This window comes from Prunus mume, linkage group LG5 (genome assembly GCF_029339155.1).
Source record: "Prunus mume cultivar Tortuosa linkage group LG5, ASM2933915v1, whole genome shotgun sequence".
In the NCBI taxonomy this organism is placed as follows: Eukaryota; Viridiplantae; Streptophyta; class Magnoliopsida; order Rosales; family Rosaceae; genus Prunus; species Prunus mume.
The window spans coordinates 27,538,394-27,566,386 of NC_142702.1; the positions used below are offsets into that span (position 1 = coordinate 27,538,394).

The 27,993-nt window shown below is 41.8% G+C and overlaps 2 pseudogenes across 1 annotated transcript; one reads left to right on the forward strand and one right to left on the reverse strand.

The window, feature by feature from the left end:
• Nucleotides 1-2,463: 2,463 nt before the first annotated feature.
• Nucleotides 2,464-3,181, reverse strand: LOC148917481 (mavicyanin-like; annotated as a pseudogene).
• A 4,297-nt stretch (nucleotides 3,182-7,478) lies between these two features.
• Nucleotides 7,479-18,483, forward strand: LOC148917482 (8-amino-7-oxononanoate synthase-like; annotated as a pseudogene). The gene is made up of 8 exons (XR_016127518.1): nucleotides 7,479-8,012; nucleotides 8,109-8,216; nucleotides 8,336-8,574; nucleotides 8,666-8,707; nucleotides 8,849-8,936; nucleotides 9,653-9,892; nucleotides 10,112-10,142; nucleotides 17,576-18,483. The product of XR_016127518.1 is annotated as an 8-amino-7-oxononanoate synthase-like (transcript).
• Nucleotides 18,484-27,993: the final 9,510 nt, after the last annotated feature.

Sequence of the window (27,993 nt, forward strand, 5' to 3'; positions counted from 1 at the left end):
CGCATTTAATGCCTGCATCTGGTGGTTGATGATCCGACCCTAAGTCGTAAGATTACTTGTGAGAATGTCTGCGCCTAACCACCCTGATTTCCATCACCAAATCCTCGACTTCATTCACTTCTCGTGCATTCAATGCTTCTTCCGACTAGTGGGTTTTACCGCAAGTCGAGACATTACTTCATTAAATGGAGCGTGGGGCCACGAGGCCACGTGGCGATTCAACCACAGCTTTTTAGACAGTGTCTTTTGCGGCCTTCGCCTCGGTCTTCAAAATCGCGGTCGCGAGGCCGAGGGATTCTCCTTTGCAGCTTTTCTTTTGCTCTTAGGAGGGTGAAATACTTGACGAAACGCTAGGCGCTAGGGCCGAAGGGAAGTCCCTTCAATCAGTTCATGACCGTGTTTTATTAGGCACAAACAGTTTTACGATCCGTCGAATCCTACATGATCCTATGAATGTCCAGACTAACTTATTATAAATTCAAAACAATCCAACGGTCAAAACCTATCGAACCTGGATGACGCGCAATAGGCGATATCCGTTCAAGACTCAAACGATATCCAAATTGGAATCCGAGCACACCTACGCACTCATGGGAACCAAGAGATTACATCGGGACACAATGCCCACGCGCCAGCGCATGGGTGTCCAAAGCGATAACCCATCGCCGAAAAACTAAAAATCACGGCTCAAGACTCTTGCCCTAGGCGTAACACCCTATTTGGAACCATTTTTGTTCTTGGACATACCCCGAAAAATGACCGGAAGTGGCCGGAATAGCGATCCCAAAAATGGCCGAAATCCAATTCGAAAATCAGACAATCTAGGCTCAAAATTGATACAATCCTACCCAACCATCAGCTAGATTATGAAGAAATAATGAATTTCCATACCTTGATCACCAAAAATGGCGATCAGAGGAGAGAGATCAGAGCCCACGAAGTTTTGAGTGGAAATCGGCCTAAAACTCACGTTTTGGCCGGAGCGCGGCCGATGTCGGGAAGGGCCGGGCTTGACGACGAGGTCGAGCCGGTCCTTTTCGTGACCGTCCCGATCGAGCCGTGGCGATGGCGAAGATTCAAGAAAGAGAGGGAGCTGCCGTCGCGAGGAAAGAGATAGCACATGGGAAGAGAGAGAGAGAGAGAGAGAGAGAGAGAGAGAGAGAGAGAGAGAGAGAGAGAGAGAGAAAATCTGATTTTTATCAAACCCTTTTCGCCAAAATTATAGTTATGCCACTAAGGTTATTTTGATCATATCTCTCTCGTTACAACTCCGGTTCGAGCCCACTACGTGTCTATGGACTCATCTCACCGTGCTCTACGCAATGGTACAGTCAAAATTCCCAAATTCCTTCTCAGTCAAAAAGTCAACTTTAAACCTAATAAAATATTCTAGGGCAAAATGGTCTTTTATCTGAATAACAAAATACTCACCAATTTATTTAGGACCGGGTCATTACACATGCTTCTCTCTCTCTCTCTCTCTCTCTCTCTCTCTCTCTCTCTCTCAAATTGCTAAACTTGTGAAAGCTTAGCTCCCATGCCACAAGCTCCTCAAGCCAAGTCACTCATTAATTTATTATGTTTATTTGGCTATTGGTGAAAAGAACCTAAGAGTGTTTTTCTAAAGTTTCATCAAACTCTTCAAAAACTCTTTTGGGAGCTGGGCTCTAGAACTCAGGCACTTGGGGAATTTTGTTCGTTTTCCTCTTACGGTAGTCCAAGCCCATTCATTGTTGGAACAAAAAGACCCCTATACATATATACTTGTTCTGTACACGTCTTAAAGACTCGAAAAAATTCACTTAAAAAAAAACAAATGTAAAATACTCGTATTGTATATGTACTTACGTATTTATTATGTTTAATACACATATTTTTTACAAAAATAAGACACACAAAATTAAGGTATTATACAAATAATTCTCACAAACTATTGAATAAAAATAATATATATTTAAAAAAATTATATTGAAGTATTATATAGTGGCTGAAACAAGCAAATTAACATTTATAAGGTATAAACTAATTCACCTAGGAGGGTACTTTTTTCTTAATTTTTTTTGTAATTAAATACTATAGCTGCGCAACTATATCTTATAAATGTAATATATTTAAATCATAGCCGAGCAGCTATACTTGACACGTAAAAAAACCCTCTTTTAAAAAAATAGCATAGCCGGCCGCATATACTCGATTTTTAGACATGTGGGCAACTAGGCGATATGCGGCTTCTCTGTTTTTATTTCATAAATAATATTATGTTTTAATTTTTTTAATAAATATTATAGCCAAACGGCTATACTCTCTCTCTCTCTCTCTCTCTCTCTCTCTCTCTCTCTATATATATATTGATATCCTTTTTTCCTTTTAAATTTTTTCCACGATTTTCGTTTATCGATAAGAGTAGTTTAAAGCATTATCTGTTATTATTAGACTAATACCCGAGTCTCTATTGTTCTCTTTTCATTTTTTACTTTTCCAGAACATTATCCATTTAAATAGTATAGCCGCACGGTTATACGTGGTTTTATTAATGATTCTAAACCCTCCCAAGCAGGGTATAGCTTGTTATCACTCACAAAGTACCAATCTCCAGGATGTGTCAACGTGACCGTTTTGTTTCCCCGTGTATATGATTTCACAACATTGGTTGTGTTGCAACTCTCAAAGCTTTCTTTGCTCACTTGACTAACTATTAGATGATGAGTATTGGAACCCTGCAACCAGAAATAAACACAAAACAAAACAAAAATTAAAGACAACAAGTTGCTTAATTCAATAAGAATTAATGTGTAGTATAACTTTTACTTGCATAGAATATCGCCAACGTTAAATTTTTTGTCATCATTGGACCATGTACTTGAGGTCAGTGCTTATGTCCCAGCCAGAGATGTCCCCACATTGTATGTTGTAGCAGAGCATGTCAATGCAAATCCAAGGACAGCAAGACCAAAAACAAGAACTGGAAGCAGACTTTCCCATTTCAATGGAGAATGAGAATGTACTGTAAGATGAGATAAAACATAAGAGGGGGATTTCATTTTATAGATTTATATATGTTTGAGGATTTCCTATTATTAGATGTCCTAACTTCAACTGTGAGAATGTCTTGCATGACAGGACCTGTCCCGAATTTCCCGGAACCCGAGATTTAACCTGCGGAGACCGGCATCACACCCATGCCGGGTTCACTCCTTAAATCTACGTCCCTCGTTTACCATAGAGGATCAAGGGCACGAGACTTTCATCGAAATTTCGCAGAGTCTCCCCTATAAATTGAACATTTCCCCAAAATTTCCACCTGCATAAAACACATTTATAACCCAACCGGCAGCATGCACAATATAATCTCATGCAATTACATAAATGGCCTCCGGCCTTCAAATGATTCTAGCAAAACTGCCCACAAAGTTCTTTCAATAACTTAATGCATCAAACATGCACATACCAAATTCAAAATCTAATCATGCACACCTTCACCCACTTAGTCCTCAAGACCAATCTCAATTCAACCAAGTTTCAGGACCAACAACAAGGGTCCGAACCAATCTCAATAAGACCACCTAAGTGGGGTCTAATCTGTGGCTGCACCTAGTAACCAGGCTGCCTACGTACCCTACTAAGGGATCAAGCCACACGTAGCTCTTTCGTATCTTTCCGGGCTCCTAATATCAAATAAACCATTACAGCCATACAAATACATAATCCCCTCATACGACGGGACGCACCCGGCCTCGTATGGAACCTATCTGCACGCCGGATAAACCTACGACACGTGAGAACCCAATAACATATCACATAATCCCCTCATACGACGGGACGCACCCGGCCTCGTATGGGGTCCAAACACGCGGCTAATCCAAAGATGCGTGCGACCTCACCATCGGGCTGCTACATTCTCACCAGCCCTCACACAACCATACCTCCTCATACGCCGGGACGCACCGGTCCACGATGGGGTCCGCTAACACGCCGCTAATCCAAAGGCGCGTGCGACCTCACTGCGGGCCCGGCTACATTCTCACCAGCCACTGGCACGGCTACATTCTCACTAGCCATCACACAATCACATCTCCCCTCATACGTCGGGACGCACCGCCACGTGGGGTCTGCCAACACGCCGGCTAATCCAAAGACGCGTGCGACCTCACACCGGGCACCGCTACATTCTCACCACCTCACACAATCACATCTCCCCTCATACGTTGGGACGCACCGCCACGTGATGGGGTCCAACACGCCGGCTAATCCAAAGACGCGTGCGACCACACCGGGGCGGCTACATTCTCACCACCTCACAATCACATCTCCTCATACGCCGGGCGCACCCGACCACGTGTGGGTGCAACACTGCGGCTAATCCAAAGGCGCGTGCGACCTCACACCTGGGCTGCTACATTCTCACCACCTCAACATGATCACAATATGGGGTACGTGGGGTAGTGCGTATAGCACTGTAAGCTAACATTCAATCGCTTTATTTACTTTTAAACATCCACACAATTTAAGTACATAAAATATAATTTCTAATCTTATATAAACCTCAACCAATAAAGCATACCATAAACTCCCCCATTTAAATTCACTAATTTATATCTTAAGCTCACGGTCTCCGTTTAACTCAACAACGCTCGAGACCTGTCACTAAGGTCATTCTAGCCCTCCTGGGATGGTAGAACTACAAGGAAAGTCTAGCGGTCAACCCAGGGTCAAACTACCCAAACTTGGTCAAACGGGCCCGCGGGGCCCACGACCTCCAAATTTCGATCCGAAAGTTCCTATAGGTTCTACAGGCTCTAGGACACATGTCCTGCAAGTTTGGTCCAGATCGGACGGTCGGATCGCTCACGATCGCACGATCGGACGGTCACTAAAACCCTAACCCTAGGGTTGGCATTTTCGGAGTATCCGGGACTCCATTTTATGATCCGTCGAATCCTACACGATCCTGGTAATACCTAGATCAACATATTATAATTTCAGGACCATCCGACGGTCCAAACCTAGTGAACCCGGAAAATACGCGATATGCGATATCCGTTCGGAACTCTAACGGTATCCAAATTGAGATTCGAGCACACCTACGCGCTCGTGACATCGAGAGGATTACAGTGGGATAAAAATGCCCCTCAGCTACAATGCCCACGCGCCGCCACACGCGCGCAGCGCGTGGGTGTCTAAAGCGATATCGCATCGCCGGAAATGAAAAATTCCGCAATTAGTTTGATAGGTAATTGCGTTTAATGACTGTTTGGAGAAATGAAAAATTCAATTCCCACAACAGCACCCTCAGACTATAACACCGTTTTGGATAGTTCAAGCAAAACTGACCCCTATGGTCCATCAATTTTCCTATAGTGAAAATTGTTGTAGATTCCTTCATCTGACCAATTTGCAATCTTTCTTTATGTAATCCAATATGCCAAGTGCATATTTCGATATCAACCCAAAGGCTCATATATACGTTTATATAAACAACCATTAATGTAACAACCCATCAAAATCGAAAGCAACTAACTGCTCAACTTTCTTAACACCATATCCATGAGGTGTACAAATTTGTAATACGATTTCTCTTTGTATAATTGACCTCATGGCATTCATTCCACTTTCATCAATGGCATATTCAAATATTGCCAAACACGTTCCATCTCTTTTCTGGAAAATAAATTTTGGCAGAAAAGCACACCCATATTAGTCTGCAAAACAGACTCATCATCTGCTGAGTGGTTTCCAATTCTGGAGATGCTCAACACAACCTTTCAATCGAAAATTGCTGTAATTCAGAATCAAGTGACAAAGCAATTTGTTTTCTTCAATCTGAATCTATTGGGTGAATTGCCTCTCATAACCCACAGGTCCATTTGGCCTACTTCCTCTTCTGTTCTCATGTGGCACATACCAATATACTGAAGACACCAAGCAATCATTAACTATAGCATGTTCATGTCTCCGTTGAATAACACAAGTCTACAACAGTCGTAACTGTTCATTTGAAAACTTGTATATTCAGTTTTCAGTTACTTTACTTTATGAAATGTATAAATAAATAACAACTCTTCACTGCATTAATTAAGCCGTAGAACAAGAAAATCACAAATGGATTCAACATGCAGAACCGGTTTATGTCCTTTCAAGTTGGACGGGTGGACAAAACAGTCATGCCACACACTTCACGCCAACCAGCATATGCAAAACACTAATTAACACTTTAAATCTGTTCATGCGATAACAAGATCAGAGCCATGTGTTCAACAAAAGATTTAAACGATAATATGTTCCAGATAAAACACAATGGCTCCCTATGCTGTTGTATACTTAATATACATCACCCAGCATATCATCAACGAGCCCAATTCAATTGGATATCGATTCTCTGTCTTTAGATTGTTGGAGGAACAATAGGAAATATGAATTTGAAGATAATAATAATTCTCAATAGAATTGTAATAATCAAATACAATAACAAATTTACATGAAATTAATGTAAATCAACAAACACAAGTAGAAATACTGACAAATTTAGCGATTGAGGCTTGCAAGAATTGCAATGCCCTAAAGACAGATTGAAGTACTTCAATTTAAGACTCTGGCGAACCAATTATATATTTGTACTCTCAAGACACTTAGAAAGGAAACTTGAAGACTGATACTCTAACATAGCACGAGTGGGGAAAAATCCCTTGTTTGTGAAGAAGAAGGTAATGGGTTTATATTGAACCCATCAGTTTTCCATCAATATAGACGCAACTTTTGATAGCAAAAGATGCTTCTATAGTTGATAACTGCATTCAACAAAGCAATTGCTTTTGAATGCTAACAAATAATATCAATTGCATTTGAAACAATGCAATTGTTCGAGCAAAACTGACTTTTGTATTTTTTTACTCAACCATAAATTTAAATATTATAATTATTTAATTTCCAACAAAGATCAGAAAACATCCAGCAATGAACTTCCATTCTTGTATATTCAAACTTGTTAAGGTTAATGTACTAGTGTTATAGCAAAAGCTATGATCCAGTTGACAGCAATGTTTATGTTTATGTTTATGTTTTTGTACTGAAGTGGTAAATTATGTAATAAAACTTGAGTTTTGCTGTGTGGCTAATTGTTCTTACACTTACAATTAAGCTCCTCCTCTTTGGTAATGTTGTCTCTTTCTCCTCTGTTTTGTTACATAATAAACCCAGATTTGTGTGTTTTTTCTTTCCCTTGTTTGTCTTGGCCCCTTTCCTTATATCCTCAAACGGCGTCGCCTAGTAACAATGCTTTTGGCGCGAGCGCTCTGTGTTTGTTCTAGATTTTTATTTTATTGTGTATAATTGATGGCCATTGAAACGTAAAAAGACAATATTACCCTTTCTTGTTAGTAATCTAAACGACATTATCTACTTAATGACCCCAACGTATCGAAATTATTGGAAAATTGCCAACAAAAGTCAACATATTGGGGCGTATGATTATTGTGCAACAGTGAAACTAACTGCCCCATCGGTGCATTGATTCAAATGGCAACTGTCGATTTTATAAGTACCCGCCAGCTTCTCTCTGCTCTTCAAATTGCAGAGCTTGAGAAAGAAAACGATGATGAGTTCGAGGGATCATCGAGTCGAAGAGGCTCTTCAGCAACTCGAGCATCTGCAGCTCCTCATGTCCATGAGACCCATTTACCTCCATCACGGAGCAACCCAGGAAGCCCAGAAGAAACCCATAGAAGATGAACTCGACGTGTTCGATGAAATGCAGCCGTGGGACCGGTCCTCTGTGGAGGTTCACATTTCTGAACCCAAGTTCCTGGAACGGCTCCATGGCATTCCCGTTTTGGATAATTAACAACCATTTCCAACTGTCTTTTTGGAAATTTCCCAGTTTTGAACTTACAGTTACGTATATGGAATCTACAGGAGACGAGGAAGGAACCAAGAATTTCAAAATACTGCTATTATTCTCTGGAAATGATTATTTGGGTTTGGGTTCACATCCTACTATTGGAAAAGCTGCTTCTAAGGTTGTCACTTTATCACTCTGCTTTTCTAAAGATTGGATCTTTAATTTACCACGTGTATATTAAAACCATGCATAAGAAGAAGTTGTATTCAACCAGGCAGCCCTACAACATGGAATGGGCCCCAGGGTTTCTGCTTTAATCTGTGGATAAACCGATTACCATAGACGACTAGAGTCGGGCCTGGCAGACTTACAGAATAAGGAGGTATGCATGAACTGCTCTGTTTGATTACAAAAGTTAAGTTTTAATTCTGATTTCTTTAGCTACTTTTAGGTGTTTTAACTGAAAACTGATGCAAGCTTGTTTTAAATTTATCCCTCTAGGATTGCCTCCTTTGTCCCACGGGATTTGCAGCCAACGTGGCCTTGATGGTAGCTTTGGGAAGCGTTGGCTCTCTCTTGGCTGCTGACAAAACACCTTTAACTCATGAAAAGGTTGCCATTTTTTCTGATGCACTGAACCATGTGTCGATAATCGATGGAATTCGTCTTGCCCAACGACAAAAATCTGTAGAGATTTTTATCTATAGACATTGTGACATGACTTACCTTAATGACTTATTGTATGTCCAATCTTTGTGTACCTCTTCTTATTAGAGATGTTCTTCATTAATATTGTGTCCATAGCTTAACGTTGCAATTGTGGCTTGCCAGATCAAGTTGCACAATGAGGAAGAAAGCCGTCGTGACTGATAGGTAAGTGATGCTGTTTTGGAATACTAGTTCCTATAATGTCATTCCAGTCCATATATAAATTTCATCTTTGAATGGAGTGTTTCTATTTTGATTTTATCTGTTTGTCTTTCTTATGACTTGCATTTGTCTTTCACACCACAGCTTGTTTAGTATGGATGGAGACTTTGCACCAATGATTGAGCTGGTGAAGATACGCAAGGAGCATGACTTTCTATTAGTTATTGACGATGTAAGTCCTCTTCTCACCGATTGTCGTCAAATTACTAACTAATGATTGTCCAGTTACAATGGGAAAGCAACTAGTCCTGTTTGATTTAAATTTGTCTATATGAAAGGAAAAGTTTGGCTCTTGTTTTCATTTTCTTTGTGGCGTAAGTATAGTATTAGTTATAAAAAGGAAATTTACTATTTGATTCAAGCTCATGGAACATTCGTTTGTGGGAAAAATGGTGGCGGAGTGCTTTTATTTATACTGCTCCTTTTTGTTTCTTCTCTTATCTAACAAATACTGTTCCAGTCAGTTACACTGCTTTTTTCCATAATTGTCTTGAACTCTGTTTATTAAGTAGGAATTTTCATGTGTGACACTGACATATGTGATAATTATGTAAAACTTCTTGTGTTGATATGCGTTTAACTTCAGTTGATAGAAATTATGCCCTTTGACCCTGTGTGTCATCCTTTTTGTTACTTTCATAGGTCGGGGTAGGTCAAGCTATCTATGCATCTGGAAGTTTGTTCAATCATTCTTGTCAACCAAACATCCATGCGTATTTCCTTTCACGTACTGCTGTATCTCATTCAGTTTGGTAGTATGGGATAACATTATGATGTTCATGCGGCTATAGTATCTACAGAATGTAGAGAGCCCTTTTCCCCCCCTAAACCTTCCCACATTTTGAAATACCAACGTGGGACTGTAAAAACTAAGTTTTGTTTCTACAGATTGGGCAGTGGGACTGTAAGGACCGAATCAAGTTTCTGGAAGATGAATACTCATTTCGTTGTCAGTGCAGTGGTTGTTTAAAAGTAAATTTTTCTGACCTAGTCCTAAATGCTTTTCACTGTGTCAAACCGAATTGTTCTGGCATAGTCTTTCAGAGCTCTGTTGTTGACTGTGAAAAAGAGGAACTTAAGCACTTACCCAACAACATCACCGCTGGCAACATGGAGCCTCATCTTCAGGTATTGTATGTTTCCTAGAAAGTACAAATTCTCCTGACTCGCTTTCGATTTATATTCATGTAATCATTCACTTGATGTTCGCACAAGCTGAAGAGTTCATCAATCTTGATGACATCGATAGAGTGGCTCATCATATGCAAATCAATAGCGTTTTCCATATAAATCCAGGCCTCTGTTTATAATGTTGTTCTTATCGTGATCTGGAATCTTCCCCTGCAGCTGCAAATAAAGCATGGATTAGTATCAGAAGGTATAACACTGTCTGAAAACTGGTTCTGATCTTTCCAAATTTAGTGGGCACCTATTTTGACAGGACCCGTCCCGAATTTCCCGAAATCCGAGACGAACCTGCGGAGACCCCGACATCACACCCATGCCGGGTTCACTCCTTAAATCTACGTCCTCGTTTACCAGAGAGGATTAAGGGCACGAGACTTTCTGCGAATTTCGTGAGTCTCCTATAAATTGAACATTTCCCCAAAATTTCCACCTGCATAAAACGCATTTTATAACCCAGCCGGCAGCATACACAATAAAATCTCATGCAATTTACATAAATGGCCTCCGGCCTTCAAATGCTTCTAGCAGAACTGCCCACAATGCTTTTAAAATAACTTAATGCATTAAACATGCATATAACAACTTCAAAATCTACTCACGCGCACCTTCACTCACTTAGTCCCCAGGACAAGCCTCAATTCAACCAAGTTTTGGGACCAACAACGAGGTCCAAACCAAACCCAATAAGACCACCTAAGTGGGGTCTAATATGTGGCTGCACCTAGTAACTTCAGGTGCCTCGTACCTGCTAAGGGATCAAGCCACACGTAGCTCTTTCGTATCTATCCTGGCTACTAATATCACATAAACTATTACAGCCATACCCATTTCATATATTCTAATATTTATCCATCACAACCCACCAAACACAATCACAATATCACCCTTCATACGACGGGACGCTTTTGGCCTCGTAGAACTGTCAACACGCCGGCTAATCCAAAGGCGCGTGCGACCTCCTGTGGGCACGCTACAATCTCACCACCCTCACACAACCATATCTCCTCATGCGTCGGGCCGCACCCGTACGTATGGAGTGCAATCAACTCGCCGGCTAATCCAAAGGCGCGTGCGACCTCTGCACCGGGCTGGCTACATTCTCACCCCTCACAACCATATCTCCTCATACGTGGGGCCCGCCACGTATGGAGTGCATCAACTCGCCGGCTAATCCAAAGGCGGCGTGCGACCTCCTGCCCCAGGCTGGCTACATTCTCACCAGCCCTCACACAACCATATCTCCTCATCGTCGGGGCGCACCGCCACGTATGGGAGTGCAATCAACTGCGCGGCTAATCCAAAGGCGGCGTGCGACCTCTGCTGGGCACGGCTACATTCTCACGGCCCTCGCACAACCATATCTCCTCATCGTGGGACGCCCCGGCCACGTATGGGAGTGCATCAACTGCGCGGCTAATCCAAAGGCGCGTGCGACCTCCTGCCCAGGCACGCTACATTCTCACGACCTCACACAACCATATCTCCCCTCATACGTCGGGGCCGCCGGCCACGTGTGGTGCATCACACTGCGGCTAATCCAAAGGCGCGTGCGACCTCCTGGGGCTGGCTACATTCTCACCGACCCTCACACAACCATATCTCCCTCATACGTCCGGGCGCACCCGCGTGTAGGGTGCATCAACACGCCGGCTAATCCAAAGGCGCGTCGACCTCTGCGGGCTGGCTACATTCTCACGACCCTCGACATGATCACAATATGGGGGTACATGGGGTAGTGCGTATAGCACTGTAAGCTAACATTCAATCGCTTTATTTACTTTTAACATCCACACAATTTGATTATATAAAATATAATTTCTAAACTTATATAAACCTCAACAAATAAAGCATTCCATAAACTTCCCCATTTAAATTCATCAATTATATCCTAAACCCACAATGTCTATTTAGTTCGACAACGCTCAAGACCTATCACTAAGGTCATTCTAACCCTCAAAGAAAGGTGAGACTATCTGGGAAGTCTCACGGTCAACCTAAGGTCAAACGGGCCTGCGGGGCCCACAACTTCCAAATTCGATCTGGCGGTTCCTATAGGTTCTACAAGGTCTAGGACACACGTCCTGCAAGTTTGGTCCAGATCGGACGGTCGGATCGCTCACGATCGCACGATCGGACGGTCGCTAAAACCCTAACCCTAGGGTTGGCATTTTCGGAGTATCCGGGACTCCATTTTACGATCCGTCGAATCCTACGATCCTGGTAATACCCAGATCAACATATTATAATTTCAGGACCATCCAACGGTCCAAACCTAGCGAACCCGGAAAATACGCGATATGCGATATCCGTTCGGAACTCTAACGGTATCCAAAATGAGATCCGAGCACACCTACGTGCTCGTGACATCGAGAGGATCACAATGGGACAAAAATGCCCCTCAGCTCACGATTGCCCACGCGCCGCCACCGCGGCGGTGTGGGTGTCTAAGCGATATCGCATCGCGGAAAACTTCCAAATCGTGAATCAAGACTCCTACCCTAGGTAATACACCTAATTTGGAGTCACTTTTGTTCTTGGACATACCCCAAAAACTGACCGGAAGTGGCCGGAATCGCGATCGCAAAACCGGCCGAAACCTAAATCGAAAATCGGATGATCTACACTCAAAATTGATGCAATCCTACCCAACCATCAGCTAGATCATGAAAAATAGGTAGGAATCCATACCTCAATCACCCGGCGGTGGCGGAGGAGGGAGATCGAGCCGCAGTTTGGTAAAATCGGCCAAAACACGCATTTTCCGGCTGGGCGGCGGCGGCGTCGAGGAAGGGCAGTCTCGGCGGTGGCGGTCCTTTTAGCACGGTCCGTCCACTGCCATGGGCGGTGGCGGAGTTCGAGAGAGAGAGAGGAGGAGCTGTTGTCGGGGAGAGAGAGCCTGGGGAGAGAGAGAGATAGGCGGGGCATTTCCGTCCTTTTAACCAAAAATCCAATTTCCAAATATTTACGATTATGCCACTGTGCTTCTTGACCATATCTCTCTCGTTACAACTCCGATTCGAGCCCACTACGTGTCTACGGACTCATCTCACGTGCTCTACGCAACGGTACAACCGAATTCCCAAATTCCTTCCGGGTAAGAAAATGACCAAAATACCCATATCCCACGGGTAATTTCTCAATTCCATTTAAATTAATTAAACATGGGATAAATTTGGGGTCGGGTGTTACATACTACCCCTTATAAAAATTTCGTCCCGAAATTTCATACTATCCTCAAAGGGTGTGGTCTTGGGCCGCATCTACTACTTGGGTTCCCATGCTTCATCCTCCACAACCAGGTTGGCAGCCAAGCCATTAGCTCTATGCAAACAAGCAGAGGAAGAGAAGTCTCTTTCTTCCACTAAGAACATCCTTTAATAGCTGTTGTAATGCTTAATCTTCCTCTGAAAGCTAAACGCTTCCATTTGTGATTTGATTCTCTTCCAGCTCTCCCATGAAGAGAATCCAACTCTTTGACTTGTTGATATCTTCCTTCTTTCTTTAGAATCGATAAGCAACATTGCCAACACGATTCTTTGAGAGGAATGTCAGAAAGGATCATTTTTACCGAATTGTAATCATCATCTTCCTCTCTCTACCCTGATCCATTTCTGATTCCGATGAAAGATTTCTACTCAAACGTGCTCACATGAGGTGAGACCCCAAAGCATTCTCTTCATCACCACGGTAGGTTCACCCAATCCATCTAGGTCTCATCCGTGGATTTGACTGGAGTATTCCCACCACACACGAGCCTCCTTCTATAAAAGGAATACGGCCATCTAAATCTTTTTCCACACTTGTGGTTTCGATTATACTAAAGCCGTTCTTCGGATCATGAATCTAGTGATTCAATCTTCGAGAATTCACTCTTCTCAAAGAAAGGTTGAGCTCTTAATATCTTCGACTTCGTGCTCACTGCACACAATCGAGAATTAGCAACATGTTCAGGCAATGGAGGATCTCTAGAAACGAGTTTATCAGCTCCATGCCCTCCTGCCCATAAGAACTCAACAACCTCTGCTGTGGTAAAGCTCTAGCTCTACGCCTCAACGGCCTTTGTACCTTTCTTCTTTCTCTTTCCCCTATCGGTTCCCTTTCCAGAGGGGTAGACAGAAATAATCCAAGTCGCTGGTCAAACTCCCAATGACCGGACTTCCAAGAAATTTTTGGAATTCAAATTCTCTGCGTGAGAGAGCAAGGAAAAAGAACCTTGAGGTTCCACTCCTGTCAATTGCGACATTCAAGCCCACGCGAGTGAGATGATACTCCACCCAACACTACTACTTCTCACTTTAATATGTCACGACCCTCCTTGGTCGGACTCACAACTCCTTCACTCCCTTGTAACTTGTCTATCACCTTTCTCTGACGATTTCATCTCGTCTCAGCGGATTCAATACTTCCAACCCTTCCATTTTCCTTGTACATAGGATATTGAGATGTGACAATTTGGATAGACACGTTTCTAGGAACGTGACACCCTTCAGCGTACTCATCAATATCCTAAATCCATCCATATCCAACGGTCCTCCGCGTCGAGCAGCGGCGCCCGTGTGGAACCCATCACGATCCCACAACAGGATGCACACACAAGGTGCGGGGTCCACAAGAAGTGGAAACAGCTCGATACCAGGTGCGGGACCGTCCGAATTTCCCGAGAGGCGAACCTGCGGAGACCCGACATCACACCCATGCCGGGTTCACTCCTTAAATCTACGTCCTCGTTTACGAGAGAGGATTAAGGCACGAGACTTTCTGCGAATTTGTGAGTCTCCCTATAAATTGAACATTTCCCAAAATTTCCACCGCATAAAACGCATTTTATAACCCAGCATACACAATAAAATCTCATGCAATTTACATAAATGGCCTCCGGCCTTCAAATGCTTCTAGCAGAACTGCCCACAATGCTTTTAAAATAACTTAATGCATTAAACATGCATATAACAACTTCAAAATCTACTCACGCGCACCTTCACTCACTTAGTCCCCAGGACAAGCCTCAATTCAACCAAGTTTTGGGACCAACAACGAGGTCCAAACCAAACCCAATAAGACCACCTAAGTGGGGTCTAATATGTGGCTGCACCTAGTAACTTCAGGCTGCCTACGTACCTGCTAAGGGATCAAGCCACACGTAGCTCTTTCGTATCTATCCTGGCTACTAATATCACATAAACTATTACAGCCATACCCATTTCATATATTCTAATATTTATCCATCACAACCCACCAAACACAATCACAATATCACCCTTCATACGACGGGACGCACCCGGCCTCGTATGGGGCCTGTCAACACGCCGGCTAATCCAAAGACGCTGCGACCTCACTGCTAGGCACAGCTACAATCTCACCACCTCACACAACCATATCTCCTCATCGTCGGGCGCACCGCCACGTGTAGAGTGCATCAACACGTGGCTAATCCAAAGGCGCGTGCGACCTCACCAGGGCTGGCTACATTCTCACCAGCCCTCACACAACCATATCTCCTCATACGTCGGGACGCACTGCCACGTATGGGAGTGCATCAACTGCCGGCTAATCCAAAGGCGCGTGCGACCTCCCACCCAGGCTGGCTACATTCTCACCACCCTCACACAACCATATCTCCCCTCATACGCGGGACGCACCCGGCCACGTATGGGAGTGCAATCAACTCGCCGGCTAATCCAAAGGCGCGTGCAACCTCCTGGGCTGGCTACATTCTCACCACCACACAACCATATCTCCTCATACGCGTCGGACGCTTGCCACGTGTAGAGGTGCAACACGCCGGCTAATCCAAAGGCGCGTGCGACCTCCTGCGGGCCTGGCTACATTCTCACCAGCCTCACACAACCATATCTCCTCATCACGTCGGGACGCACCCGCCACGTATGGGTCCATCGCCGGCTAATCCAAAGACGCGTGCGACCTCCCTGGGCACAGCTGCATTCTCACCACCCTCACACAACCATATCTCCCCTCATACGCGTTGGGACGCACCCGCCACGTATGGGTCTATCAACTGCCGGCTAATCCAAAGGCGGCGTGCGACCTCTGGGCACGGCTACATTCTCACCCTCAACATGATCACAATATGGGGGTACATGGGGTAGTGCGTATAGCACTGTAAGCTAACATTCAATCGCTTTATTTACTTTTAACATCCACACAATTTGATTATATAAAATATAATTTCTAAACTTATATAAACCTCAACAAATAAAGCATTCCATAAACTTCCCCATTTAAATTCATCAATTATATCCTAAACCCACAATGTCTATTTAGTTCGACAACGCTCAAGACCTATCACTAAGGTCATTCTAACCCTCAAAGAAAGGTGAGACTATCTGGGAAGTCTCACGGTCAACCTAAGGTCAAACGGGCCTGCGGGGCCCACAACTTCCAAATTCCGATCTGACGTTCCTATAGGTTCTACAAGGTCTAGGACACACGTCCTGCAAGTTTGGTCCAGATCGGACGGTCGGATCGCTCACGATCGCACGATCGGACGGTCGCTAAAACCCTAACCCTAGGGTTGGCATTTTCGGAGTATCCGGGACTCCATTTTACGATCCGTCGAATCCTACACGATCCTGGTAATACCCAGATCAACATATTATAATTTCAGGACCATCCAACGGTCCAAACCTAGCGAACCCGGAAAATACGCGATATGCGATATCCGTTCGGAACTCTAACGGTATCCAAAATGAGATCCGAGCACACCTACGTGCTCGTGACATCGAGAGGATCACAATGGGACAAAAATGCCCTCAGCTACAGTGCCCACGCTGCGCCACACGCGGCACGCCGTGGGTGTCTAAAGCGATATCGCATCGCCGGAAAACTTCCAAATCGTGAATCAAGACTCCTACCCTAGGTAATACACCTAATTTGGAGTCACTTTTGTTCTTGGACATACCCCAAAAACTGACCGGAAGTGGCGGAATCGCGATCGCAAAACCGGCCGAAACCTAAATCGAAAATCGGATGATCTACACTCAAAATTGATGCAATCCTACCCAACCATCAGCTAGATCATGAAAAATAGGTAGGAATCCATACCTCAATCACCCGAAACGGTGGCGGAGGAGGAGATCGAGCAGCGGTTCGGTAGCAGGCCAAAACCTGCATTTTCCGGCTGAGCGGCGGCCGACGTCGGGAAGGGCAGTCTCGGCGGTGGCGAGCGGTCCTTTTAGCACCGGTCCGTCCACGCCATGGGCGGTGGCGGAGTTTCGAAGAGAGAGAGGGAGGGTGTTGTCGGGAGAGAGAGCCTTGGGGAGAGAGAGAGATAGGCGGGGGCATTTCCGTCCTTTTAACCAAAAATCCAATTTCCAAATATTTACGATTATGCCACTTGTGCTTCTTCTGACCATATCTCTCTCGTTACAACTCCGATTCGAGCCCACTACGTGTCTACGGACTCATCTCACCGTGCTCTACGCAACGGTACAACCGAATTCCCAAATTCCTTCCGGGTAAGAAAATGACCAAAATACCCATATCCCACGGGTAATTTCTCAATTCCATTTAAATTAATTAAACATGGGATAAATTTGGGGTCGGGGTGTTACATATTTCCTATGTTCACTCTGCACTGTAAGTCTTGTGTTCAATACTTGACAGATTACAGGATGCAATAGTCTCAAAAGATGTATCTAGCACCATACTGGTGGGTGCGTTAAGTTCTCTTGGTGTGCTGAGATCAACTTTCCATGCATATAATAGGAGCATTTCAGAAGAGAGTTTGTGACCACCCTTCAGTTTTGTACAATAGAATTTATCGTCAGCGAAATTATTATGATCATTTATCACTACACTTTGTTATTATTTGGGAGCTACTTTGTCATTATTTATATAATTTGAATGTGCAATTTATAAGTACTAGACGCCAATATCTAATAAGTTGCTGTTATTGAACAACGTAGAAAGTGTTCAATGATTTTGGCACATATATATGACACTGAATTGGATCACACTTGACTTAAAATGATTTGATCTTTGCAGGCGGAAGACAATCTTGCACAGGCATTTTGTTTCCTCGGAGAATTGCAACCTGCAATGGAACACAGTAAAGCATCAATCGAGGGAAAACTCTTGTTGTGCACAAGTTACTTCATCTTGAACTTTTTACATTTGTGTTGATTAGATCTGATTTCTACGAGGATAAAATTCATAGATGAGACATGGATACCTCACTAGTCACTTGGTGTACTTGTTTAGCACATAAATAACTCCAAATGATGTTTTAATGTTGTTTCACATTGACAATTGGCAGATCCTGGAGAAGCTCTATAATCCTAATCACATTGTCATTGGATATGAACTTGTGAAGGTCTCGTCTATTCAGTTATCCTTGGGTGACTGTGCTGCCGTGGACGACTGAAAGGCTTTGAATATTCTCGATGATTTTCATCGAACAATCGTGTGTGATGTATAATATTACTACCTGAAAATTAGATAGTTAAATTCAAGAAATAAACTTGCAAGCGCACAAGGTTAATGCTATATAGCCAAGGCAAGTACAAGGTCGTTCCCACAGAGATTGAATAAATTCTCAAGTTGTTGTGAATTATGAACTAATTTAAATCCTAAATTACTCTAGACACCCTAATTAATAAACTTAAAACTAATGACTCAACTAAAACTTAATAAAGGAGTTTTGAAAGTTGGTTTTGAAAGATTTTCTTTGAAAGAACGTTGAAAACAAGAAAATTAAAAGACAAGATAACGAAGAAAAACATGAACTAAATAAGTTTGTGAAAGATTTTAAAGAAGCTTACCAAGACAACAATTTCACCACAATTCCTCTTATCCAAACCTTAGCATGCATACTATCAAAATTCCCAAGTTATGTTGATGATTAGTTCTCCAAGATTATGACTAACTCTTTTCACAGCAATTAACCACTTCTTCTTACATGCAATTTATCCTTGGCGTGAGGCATAAATATAAACATATAAAAAGACCTTAGGTTCAATGAGAACTTCACACAATCACACGAGTATGGTGTTTACCTTAGGCGCATTCATGAATTTAATCACAAGAAGCAAAACTCATATTAGGCATGGCGTATACCCTAACATGCATCAAATTACTTAACCAAAAACCTAGATGGTAGCTAAGCATCAAGATCATTAGTTAAGAAAATAAGCACAGTGATTAAATTTCAACAACATGGAAATTCTAATAGCATGACATAACTAAGCTTTGAATAATTAGAAAAGGGTTACATTGTGTCTTAGTAAAAGAAAATTAGTTACTCATAATCATGTAACAAAGCAAAAATGAAACATGGAGAAAGAGATGAGAAAAACCCTTAGAGTTTAGAGGCACGGTGGCTCTTCCTTGCTCCAAGGTTGAAGTCTGAAATTTCTCGTGTGTCTCTTGAGCCCCCACGACCTCCCCTCTTAAAAGAACCTAAAACCTAGTTAGAATGGGCCTAAACAAGTGGCCTTACATGAAGACTGGATTTCCAAGTCAGTTCCTAACTGGAAAAGGTAATTAAAACTAAGTTTCCTAAAACCTCCAGGAAACTGCACGTGTTCCTCATTGCGAATGCGATTTGGACACCTTTCTGACTTCCAAATATTGCGTACGACCAGTCTTTGGAAAGCTCTGGACGTCTTCTTTTCATCCATATATCATGTGCCTCAATCCGATGTCGTATGAGTGAGTTGTGGCCAAAATACCCCTGCTGACTCAGTATTCTCCGGGAATTGATTTTTGCTGAATTGTCTAATTAAAAATGGGCACCTTAGCAGTCTTCAAAAATTATGAAAATATTCATGGATAAACTTCAAGATGCTGTCTCCCATCTCCAATTGGAATCATGTCGAACTCTATTACGATGAATATTTGGCGAATTTATTCATTCCGTGGCTCATAAGCTGAAAAACAGGAAATAACTAAACTCAGCATCTTTAGTCCAAATTAATTCACAAAACTAAGTAAAAGGGATATAAAATCATGTGAAATTATGAACATATCAGTGTGATAATTATATACAATGATTTCCTTGGTGTCTACCCAAAGGATTTCCTATTCTAGGCAAGAATCAAGTCCTTGATGAGAAACAAGGAATATATATAGGAAATCAACGAAATAAATACAAATAAAACAAGAAACTAAATCACGTCTCATTACCGACCTTGTGATATATTTTTGTGTTATTACGGATCATACATACAAGAATTTCCCATACTTTCAATTCCTTAAGAGGAGAGAGAAGCAGACCTCTTCTTTGAAGGACCGACAAAAATGATTCAGTCCGGCAAGTTTTTGGACTTCTTGCCCACCCAAATACTGTTGAGAATGTTAAAAACATAACCTGATCAGTTTGCGGGAGCATAATTACAATTTGAGTCTCCACATCTTTGAACATTGATGCATGATTAGCATATTTGGGTTGGAATAAAGCATGCATTGCTTGCAAAATCTTTTCGTTCACAATAAACGCAGTAATTGCTGAAGGGTAAGAGAAAATCCCTGTTGATTTACTCCAACGCCATTTAGAAGTGCAATTTTAAAGATTATTTTTCGAGATGATGAAATATTTATTTTATTGTCATATATATTACAAATTAACATCAAGATTGGCCTGCTTGGTTTTTGGAACTTTCTACCAATTCGTGCACCAGTTCATCTTTACTCCTACAGTTCTATTTCCATCAGATTGTTATGCTTTCCTTTATACTGAAGCAACCGTATAAACGAATTATAATAGAATTATCTTTTCAATAACCGTTATTTTATGAGATTATTATTTTGTCACTCAAATCATTGTGGTACGGTTTTTATTGCTCCAAATTATATATGAAATAATCTTTAAGTTTGTGGAAGAGTTGAAGAAGAGGATTGGCATAGATTACCATCGGCTATCTCGGATGTCAATTATTGAGGAAAGTATTGTGAAGGTATATTTAAAACCAAACAAGTGAGAGACAATTTACAAAAAAACAAAAGCTCGTAATCGCAATAATAGAACCAAATCTAATTAATAAAATATCCATATCCGAGTGGTACACACTAAATCTAATTAATAAATAATTAGGGCAAACAAACAACCCACCAAGTTTAGGGTTTAGGGTCTAGGGTTTAGGGTGTAGAAAAGCATAATTTTGGAAAGAGAGTCATGTATCTTTTAGCCGCTTCTCTACCTGCTCACGCACTCTACCCATACGCTCCTCTAGCTGCTCATCCACTCTAGCCCGTTTCTCCAGGGCCTTGAGAAAGAAGAACTCAAAGTCACCACAAATACAATTAAAAAGTAAATAATAAAGAATAATAAGGAAGCCGTACCGATTGCATCGCTTTAAATTGTATTTCTCTGGCAATGTGTTTCTTTCTCAACCTCTCTAAACGAACCTCCAACTCCATCAGGGATTGTAATTTACCATTCAGCAGATTCCTCTCTTGATCAACCTTCTTCTCCCTCAGGGATTGTAATTCAACATAATACTCCTTGAACTTTCTTATCCAAGCACCAGCTGCAGCAACTGATCCCAACATTACAGACGATGCACGAGTACACGGAGATATACAGTCAGTACACCTAGGCCTGTGATCACAATAGACTCCGAAAACTTTCAGAAATTTCTGAACTTTCCGATTACAAAATTTTGAACTCCTAAGAACTTAAAATTTTTAAAGACCTTAACTGAAAAATAAGATAGTTGGGTGAACATATTTATAAAAGTAAAAAAAAGGAAGTTTATGTTTGTTTTTCGATGTGGGACTCCAACTACCTAGTTCTTTCTTTGGCTTGAATATCAGCGTTCTTCTGGAGCAGGAAGTTCCCTGTGATCGCACGGGCGAGATTTCTTCACACCATCTGTGTTAGCTTTCCCAGAACTCTCAAGATTGACTCAACTTCAAGAGACCTCCCCGTCGTATTTGATCAGATGGTAAGGGACTTGGCGGACCCTGAAGTGGCTCTGTGTGGCAAGAACAAAGAAGCTGCTTTGAAGTTGAAGCAAAAGGGAAATAAATGCTTCTTGAGTGGTGATTATGCTAATGCGTTGGATTTCTATACTCAGGTACCTCCATCTTTGAAATTACTTCTCTATTTTGAAGCAATTGCTAGAGCTCATTACTCATTGGCTTAGATTGATAACACCTCTGCTCTGAAACCCCTTATTTGTTCACTTGTTTGTTTATTATCTGTCATTGGCATGAGGCACAGGCATTGAGAGTTGCTCCTATGGATGCACATGAGGACAGAAATCTGGTTGCCACTTCGGATGTGAATCGGGCTTCTGTATTGCATGTAAGTCCCATCCTTGATTTATGTGTGTACGTACCAAACGTAACAAGTTCAGTTCTTTATCAACAAATTTCATTGCTAACTGTTAGCAGGCCAATCTTGATGTAAATTTGTAATATATGACAATAAAATAATTATAGCATCATGTCAAAAACTAGTCTTTAGAATCGCACTTGTAAATTGTGTGGGAGAAGACTGTCTAGTAAATGAACATAGATTTTCTCTTACACTTGTTGGAGAACAATCAGTATAATACCAAGTAACAGAATAATAAACAAAACGAAATATACTTTATATAAATATAATCAAATTAATACAACAGTAGAATAAATTACAAAATAGGAGTCTGTCCATTAGGATTAAACTATCACAAATCAAAACCTAAGCATTGTGGCTTTTATTTCTAGCGAATAGTGATATGATTTCTCTCAGAAAGTGTTTATGTGTGAGAATGATAATGTTGTCCCAAGGCCCATCTTAACATACCACTTAAATATGTATATATTTGTTGGGGTCTTTTTCGTCCGAAGGCTCATCGGGCTTTGTTGATTCTTGGATCGCCATAGAGTCATGAATGAAGACTTCGTTGCCCCTTTTTCTGAGTTAGCGAGAACTAGGCCCAAAGTATCCTGAGGAAAAAGAAAGTCCCGGGGGAGTACTTTGTTCTTCTTCCAGCGGCTGCGTGTTTCGTGTTGACGTTTCCAACAGCTCGACGAATAGTTGAAGATGACTTGTTGATGTTGATATGAGATTATATGAGCTTGGCATGAGAGCTTGGAGTGTGGGAGCTAAAGACCCACAAGTTTAGCAAATGAGAATGCATGTGTTTGGCTTGGTGTTGGATATGTTTGAGTTTGATGTTGATAATTTGTTGTTTGTGGCTATGGCTATAGGGATTTAACAGTTTCTGTAACACCCCGACTCCAATTATTTCCTATTTTAATTAAATTAAGAGAAATTATTAATTTACTCTTGGGTTGAGGGTAATTTTGGTCATTTTCTGATTCGGGAAGATTTTGGGACCACGAGTGGTTTGGTTGCGTAGGTGGTACTGAGACGAAACCGTAGACAGTGAGGCTTGAATCGAATTTTAACGAAGTTTTGGCGATCAAAACAAGCTCGATGGCGGAACTGTAAATATTTCGAAGAGTTTAGTAAAAAAATCAGATTTTTCATTTTGCCTCACTCTCACTCTCTCTCTCCGCCTGACCTCTTTCTCTCCTCCGTTTCTCTCTCCGACTCTCTCTTTCTCTCTCTTGATTCTCTCAAACAGCAGAAGGGCGGCACCGGTCCCGTTTGACTCGTCGTGAAGTCCCGATCACAACCCACCCTATTTCCCTCCGGAAAACCCGATTCCGGCCGGCGGGTTGTTGGTTTTTCTCGGTTTTCACCGCGACGGCGCAGCAATTCCGGCAGTTTTTCCGTCGAGTTTGGTATGTTTTCGAACCCTCTCAGTATGCTCTAGCTGATTTTGGGGTAGGTTTGGATCGATTTTGAAGTTTGGAAGTTGATTTTGAAACCTAGGTTTTGGCCGGTTTTCAATATGAAATTCCGGCCATTTGCCGTCCGAATTGGACGTTGCCATAGTTGAAAAAGATGCTCCATTCGTTGAGTAGTATCTAGGATAGGAAGGGTGGCTTGTGATTTGGAGATTTTCCGTCGCCGAAATTTCTCTACACACCCACTCGCTGGCGGCGCGTGGGCAAGGCTGGTGAAGTTGCTTTTTATCTTGATGAGATCCTTAGGTTGCCACGAGTGCGTAGGATTTTGCGGATCTCAATTTGCATGTCGTTTGACTATCGAACGGATTTCGCATATTGTGCTTATCCGGGTTTGATAAGTTCTAACCGTTGGATCGTTTCCAAACTGAAGTATGTTGATCTAGGTGCTCTTAGAAACCTATAAGAATTTGCGGATCGTGAATCGGAGCCGGATGTTCCGATTCAATAATTCCAAGTTTGGGAATTCGCGATAAGCATGCGATTGGCGATTCCCAAACTGTAACGGACCTTAGGATATTCCTTTGGACATACACGCATCGGGAACTTGGGGATTTAAGTATTTCCTTTTGGGAATTTCTATTTTGGAAGTGCGTTATATTAATCAAGAGTTCGTATCTCGAAATAGGTACTTGGTCGATCATTCGCAGCAGGACCTCTCGGGGCCGGGCAGCTTGGGATTATTTGTGAGTGGACTTTGTTTTAAGCATATGCATGGTTTTATTGATAAAAGGCTTGTGCATATATTTTAAATGGTGATTTTGATTTAATATTTATCTGGTTGATGGATTTGAATATTCTTATGCGTATTGGCAATATATTTTGAGTATGGATATATTTGAGTATGATGAATATGTTTATATGAATTTTGGGATGTCTATCTATATTGCCTATGCATAGAGTATGAGAGGTTGTTGTGGTGAGATTGTGGAAAGATATGAGTTTGAGGGATGGTTGTGAGATGTATGAGTATGTTAGGTGAGTACCATTCCTTAGTTACTAGGCTTCCCGCACATGTCGTTGGCAGTGCCGGTGGGGTGGGAAGGGCATGAGATTGCGGGTCTCACACATGTCGTTGGCGATGCCGGAGCGTGAGACACTTCTCATACATGTCGTTGGCGATGCGGAGCGTGAGACACTTATATGTGTGTGGTTACGGGTTGATAAGAGTTGCATATCTTTGGGAAATGAGTTGTGGATTTGAGATGTGGAGATGTATTGGATTTTGGGATAATGTGTTTTGAGTTTTTGGTTTCTGAATTGTGAAATTGCATGCTAGAGCATTATTTTTACATGATGGGGTTATTATGTTGATTTAAAATGTAAACTTTTTTTTTGTCCACTCACATATTTCTTTTGCGCCCCAGACATGAGTTGCTTTTGGAAGCGTTCAAGCAGGTTGCGAGCTTCAAACACTTTTCATCCGTAGATAGGATCTGTGTAAATTCCTTCTACTCAACTGTTTGTTGTAAACAAATCTGATGCTCTGTTATCGCCTATGTTAGGTTGTTACTTGAGGCCAGAGGCCACTTTATGTTACGTTGGTTTGTTGTATGTTAAAAGCATGCTGGCAGTTGGGATTTATATTATGTAAATTATGCAGGTTAAATATTGTTGGGTTTGAGCATTTTACAGGGGAGACTCTGCCAAAATTTTGGTAGGATGTCTTGGGTTTTAGTAAGTGGGCCCGGCATCGGTGTGATGTCGGCACCAAGATGGGTCCGCCCGGTTTGAGGAAATGCAGGCGAGGTCTGTCGGTTTCAAGATGGGAGGATGGAAGGAAAAGCTTGAGGTTTGAAGGCTTTGGTCCTTAAAGCTTGGAAGGAAGGAAAAGCTTGGAGCTAGGTGATGCTTTATGGGAGTTGATGGCTGCTGGGATGCTTGCAGCAGAGTGAGGGAGTGTTGGTGAAGAAAAATTAGAAGCTGCTGGAATGCTTGCAGTAGCTGAAGAAAGGTGAGTTTTCATGGTTGTTAAGAAGCTTGCAACAACCAAGATGGGTTTCTTTTGGTTGAGAAATGCCTCCTAATTTATCGAAGGTGAAGGCTCTCCTTTATTTCCAATAGGTAAAAAGAGGTGCTGGAACCAGCCTATTTCCAATGGTTAAATGGAAGCACTCGGGCATGCTATTTTCCAGTAGGTAAAGCTAGGCATTGGAAAATGACTATTTCCTATGGGTAAAAGGAAGTGTTGGAAGTGGCTTGTTTCCAGTGGGTAATAGGAAGTACTGGAAAAGGCTTGTTTCCAACGGGTAAAGCTAGGCATTTGGAAAATGACTATTTCCTATGGGTAAAAAAGAAGTGATTGAAAAAATATCTCATTTACTCACCCACATTGGAGAACTCTAAGTAATGGGCTTGGACTTTGGTGCTCCCAAGTAGCTAGCCCAAAGTCTCCATTATTCAAGAGCTTCCGTGGGCCTTGTGGACCTTCGTAACCTTCCACACCACAATCCCTCATGCAAGCCCCGTAAACCACATGACTTGGGTTCATGTGAGCTTGGTAGGTGATTGACATAGGAAAAATGTATTATTGATTTGGCATGGCATGTACACTATTTATATATTTATTTAATAAATTAATTCCCAAATACAGCTTGAATTAACGCATGACCAACATTATATGTTATATTGGGCTTTGAATGTTTTTGGGCTTCTCGTGACTTTTTTGGGCCTCAACAATATTCCAAGCCCAAACCATGATGAGGCCCACTAGGCCCATACCCTATTTAGTATTTCTAAAGTACTGGTGCTTATAAACCAAAAGGAAACAACTCCCTTCCAATGTGGGACTAAATGCAAGTGTATTTTTCCTATACAAACTCTAACAATACCCCACATTTGTATAGGAAAATTATAATGTGCATATTTGAGAGAAAACTTAGATATAACACACATCAGGAGAGGTGTCTTTTGGACTTGAACCTACCCTAGTGAATACTTATCGGATTTACTAGGTGACGCAGTGAATATAAAATCTTGAACTGTTCACCTATTGTAGTAAACCGAGACAACAAGTATCACATATGTTACATCTTAACATACCACTTATTCATACGTTTGTGTTCATTTTGGTCATGAACAAATCATGGATTCATAGGAGCTTTAGAGAATTTAGCCATCTCATTCTCATAAATGCGACCCCACATTTACTCCTACATAGGTAATGTTGACTAAGAATAGTCTGGTCTATTCATCTTGATTTTAAGACATCAACATCATTAAACTTTCGTACCCTAATAGACTTCTTGCAGAAAACACACTTCTTTCCATCATAGGAATGAGATATAAGTGTGTTAGCTTATTTGAATCATGTCTAACCAGTTTGCCTATTGAACCTAGACCATGGGATCTCCAATAAGCTAGGTTAGGTTTCCGTTAGGCCGATTCATTTATTGAATTGGCTTTAAATATCCCATTCCCCTCGATGTTTGTTTGATTTGCTCTCTTGTCAAGCCTTTTGTAAGCGGATCCGCAAGATTTTGTTTTGACCTTACATAGTCAATGGAAATTATTCCATTTGAGAGCAACTGCTTGATTGTATTATGCCTTCGTCTAATATGTTTAGACTTTCCATTGTATGCATTACTTTTGGCTCTTGCTTGGACAGCCATACAACCACAATGTATACAAACAGCCGTCACAGGCTTAGGCCAAATAGGTATATCCTCCAAAAAAATTCTAAGCCATTTGGCTTCTTCACCAGCCTTATCTAAATCTGCAAATTCCGATTCCATTGTTGATCGGGCTATACAAGTTTGTTTACTAGATTTCCAAGATATGGACGCTCCTCCTAGTGTAAAAACATATCCACTAGTGGAATTTGTTTCTAAATCATTAGTCCTGTTTGATTTAAATTTGTCTATATGAAAGGAAAAGTTTGGCTCTTGGTTTCATTTTCTTTGTGGCGTAAGTATAGTATTAGCTATCTATGCATCTGGAAGTTTGTTCAATCATTCTTGTCAACCAAACATCCATGCGTATTTCCTTTCACGTACTGTTGTATCTCATTCAGTTCGGTAGTATGGAATAACATTATGATGTTCATGCAGCTATAGTATCTACAGAATGTGGAGAGCCCTTTTCCCCCCCTAAACCTTTCCACATTTTGAAATACCAACGTGGGACTGTAAAAACTAAGTTTTGTTTCTACAGATTGGGCAGTGGGACTGTAAGGACCGAATCAAGTTTCTAGAAGATGAATACTCATTTCGTTGTCAGCGCAGTGGTTGTTTAAAAGTAAACTTTTCTGACCTAGTCCTAAATGCTTTTCACTGGGCCAA